We start from the raw sequence: 3,754 nt of genomic DNA, 5'->3' as shown, positions 1-3,754 counted from the left end.
TGAGTCGATGATGATATAACTGCTTTGGTAATCGCAAGGCATTTGTTTTGTGATTATCTCGATATGCTTTTTGTCGAAGTTGATCTCCTTGACAACCACAAGACACATGTTCCAATATGATGTTGAGACATTGTGCTTGGTAGTAACTGCAACATGTGTGTTCCGATATGATGTCGAAACACAAGTTCTTCCACTCTCAGACTTGCCATCCGTATTCTCCCCCTCAAGTTGAGTAGTGGAATTCCAAGTATTGCATTGGGTACATGTCAAAAGAGAAATTAATATATGAGTATGAGTTGAATTATCAAAATATATATGTGATATGATGTTATTTACAAGTGTGTATGTACAATTAAGTTTAATTTGTCATCGCTCAGAGGCTGATTCGTTTTCAGCTTGTCGAAGATAATGTTTAATTTTGGCCTCATGGATGCTGTAGACACTCCAATGGGCTCAATTGCCTCTTTGGGCATAGTTGTTTCCCTCTTGGGGATTCACAATTCTCTGTTTGGGTTGTTGTTTCATGCCACTTTGGGCTCTTAGGGTGGACGATTATATCACCCATAATTTTGTTTTAATATCATACCTCGTGGGTGTGGCCAACACTCCAATGGGTTGATGCCTCTTTGGGCTAACTTTTGGGCTTATTTGTTTGCCTAGGTCTTATATTAGTGTCCATTGTCGGACGGACCTCTTGAGTCTTTTTACGGGTCATTGCCCATTGGTAGGTCTTTGCCTTTTTGTGGGTCTTTGCCCATTTGTGTTGTTTATTTGTTTGTTTGTTGCTTTTAATCATTATTATTATTATTTGAAAAGTTTTTAGCATTTTTGTATAAAATGTTATGTGTGCACGCAAATAGCCTGAAAGAGTAGGCATGTTTGCGCTCACGAATAGCCTGAATATTTAGGCATGTTCGTGATGTGAGTGAGTTATTGAATAAAATTGTTTTTAATTATTTATAGTTATTGTTAGTAAAAATGTATGAATTGATTGGTTATTTTAAAAAAAACTAAAAATAAACTAGTATTTGAAATAATAACAAAAATTATTAATGGTTGTCTATGTGGGTATGAAGGTGTTATTTTATTGTTATTATTAGTACTGTTTTATTTTTATTAAAAAATTTATGTTCTGTGTGAAGGTTTTCAGACTGTACCACCACATCGGATAGAGTCCTGCCTGGCTTGGATGAAGGGTGTAGCACGAGAGTAGTTAAGAACCCGCCTGCGTGTGGAGAGGGAGAGATGCTGTTGACGTAAGGTGGCATCGTTGCTAGAGCTAGCGATACTAGTGCAGAGGAGGGGTTGACAAAGGTGGCGGTGTTTTGACCGTAGTAGTCGGCGAAGGCAAATGTGGCATCTGGGTGGGCAAGGCACATGCTCTGGATGAGGCTGAGCAGCATCACACCGTGGTTATAGGAGAGGGAAACGAGGTCGCGAAGGCACCCAAAGCTATCCTTGGCAGCGAGCGGGAAGGCGGTGATCAATCTTGGTTGGCTTGCGAAGGTGGCGGAGGCGATGCAGGCCCACACAGGCTCTCCAGAAAAGCAGGCGATGATACCATGTGGAAATCGAGAGGGAGGAGGAGAGGCGCACAGAGAGTCGTGCAGTTGCAGATGAATCGTTGTTAATTGATTGATCGATTGGTTACATTTATAGAAGTAGAAGCACCCATTCATTTGCATCACTTCGTGATGGGCGTTCACACTCGTATAGTGGACACGAGCATTAATTCCAACAGAGTGTGTGGTATGTGAACTAGAGAGTAGGAATTAGGTTGGGACGTCCCGGGTCTCAATCCCTGTTTCTAAATGTCTTCACTTGTTGTAAACTCCTATCAAACCTTGGAAATGGGTGGTTTTGTTGACTGGTAAAGAAGCTATTAATCTGGGCCATGATGAGAATTAGGAGCTTACCCACTGTGTCAAAGACGAAGTCGTACTTTTCTGGCAGCTCATAGTAGTTAGATTTGGTGTAGTCGATGACCAAATCGGCTCCGAGGCTCTTCACGACCTGGATTTTCCCTGTGCTAGCTGTAGTGGCAACCAGAGAGGCACCATGGACAACCTTGGCCAACTGGGCAAGCGCGCAAAGCATTACAAGGCTAAACAATGACATTAAAGCTTTATATGTAATCACTTCATGTCAATTACAGAGGTGATAAAAGTGAGCATCAATTATATATTATACTAGATACCTGGATGGCCAAGCTGCCCACTCCTCCGGCTCCTCCCAGTATGAGGGCCGTCTGGCCGGGCTGGAATTTGGCTGTCTCGAAGGCTTCTTGCGCGGTGATGAGTGCGAGGGGCAAGCTTGCTGCCTGAGCGAAAGTGAGGTTCTTGGGTTTGAGAGCAAGGAGCTTCTCTTCCACTGCTGTGTATTGGGCCAGGGACCCAAAGCGCTTCGGCCCATTCACTGCATGCTCTGAGACGTCCCCATAAACCTCGTCCCCTTCCTTCAAATCCTTCACCTCGCTGCCAACCCTAACCACGTCTCCGGCCACATCGTAGCCTGGGACATGCTGCAGCAGACGCACGTGGGTGGGTTAATGTACCGCATGCGCACAAATTAGCAGTTGATGGGAATATTCAGAAGCATAATAAGCAAGCTGCTTGTATTCTGTGAGGGCTCAAATCTTAATTACCGGGAGCTCGGAGTCAGTGTGCTTGAGATAACCTCGCCTGCGCTTGAAGTCCACAGGATTGAGCGCTGCCGCCTGCACCTTCACGAGCACTTGATCTGGGGCGATTTCTGGGACCGGGTATTCCCCAAACTGAAGCACCTCCTCCACCGCCCCATACTCGCCGTAGTGCCAAGCTTTCTGCACATCGGCCACCATCTTCTGCTCTTGCGCTTGGACTATATGTGTGTGATGATGAGTGAGAACTACGTAGTATGGTCTTGTAAAGCAGCTAAATAATATTTGCTTCACCGATAAACGCTTGTCCGAGAACCTTATTTATATAGAGAGCATCGCATCTGGACACATCCACCTACGTAATAGGTTCATGAACGTTACACTCAGGTGCATGAACCTTAGAAGTCATCACTCAGGTGCATGAACCTTAGAAGTCTACGTCATTTCATTTCAAAATTTCAAGACAGAAAACCCGTGAAACTATATCACTACCTGGTTGTTGTATCTATCAAATTATAATTATTAGTTGTATCAATTAAATACCTCTACTCCCCTCCCCTCCTACTGCCTACTTGGGAAAAATCATCACCCTCGATAAAGCACACTGGACTACCCCATAATCCCCAACACAAGAAGAGATGAAAATTTAATGAAGAAGTTATGCATGAATCACCTCCGGGAGTAGAAGGTGATTCCACATGCGATGGTGTGGCACTTCCTTTGGTCCGTGTGTTAGAAAAGCACCCAAGGATTTTTTTCATGGATCTGCCTCAAAATGCTTCTTTGGTCGCCCACCAAGCCCTATTATTTTAAGAGTGGAGGTGAATGGCCCGATGATGTTTTGCCCACAGCCATAATGTGAGATTTTTCTTTGACATACTCTGTATAAGAAGAGTTTGTAGATCTGGTTTTCGAAACGGCACACTTCCCATCATCGTACTTGCATACCACTCTTACCATGCTCTTGTCCTTGTTATCGTTCAAGGTTGCTTCAATCAGCTCCTACATAAACTGAGGCAAACAATATTACAAAAGAAGCTTCAAAATCAATCAAGAATCAACTCCAAAAAGAAACTCAAAACTCAACTGAAAATCAGCTCCTTTACGACTTACAGT

General features: G+C 43.7%; 1 pseudogene across 1 annotated transcript; it reads right to left on the bottom strand.

The window, feature by feature from the left end:
* Nucleotides 1-1,794: 1,794 nt before the first annotated feature.
* On the bottom strand, nt 1,795-2,922 carry LOC147641650 (2-methylene-furan-3-one reductase pseudogene; annotated as a pseudogene). The gene is made up of 3 exons (XR_015267179.1): nt 2,645-2,922; nt 2,198-2,521; nt 1,795-2,076 (listed from the first exon to the last, which is right to left on the bottom strand). The product of XR_015267179.1 is annotated as a 2-methylene-furan-3-one reductase pseudogene (transcript).
* Nucleotides 2,923-3,754: the final 832 nt, after the last annotated feature.

Source organism: Cibotium barometz, chromosome 1 (assembly GCF_041138505.1).
Source record: "Cibotium barometz isolate CiBa-2024 chromosome 1, ASM4113850v1, whole genome shotgun sequence".
NCBI lineage: Eukaryota > Viridiplantae > Streptophyta > Polypodiopsida > Cyatheales > Cibotiaceae > Cibotium > Cibotium barometz.
The sequence above is the reverse complement of the archived record's forward strand: the minus strand, read 5'-3'. Positions and strand labels throughout refer to the sequence as shown.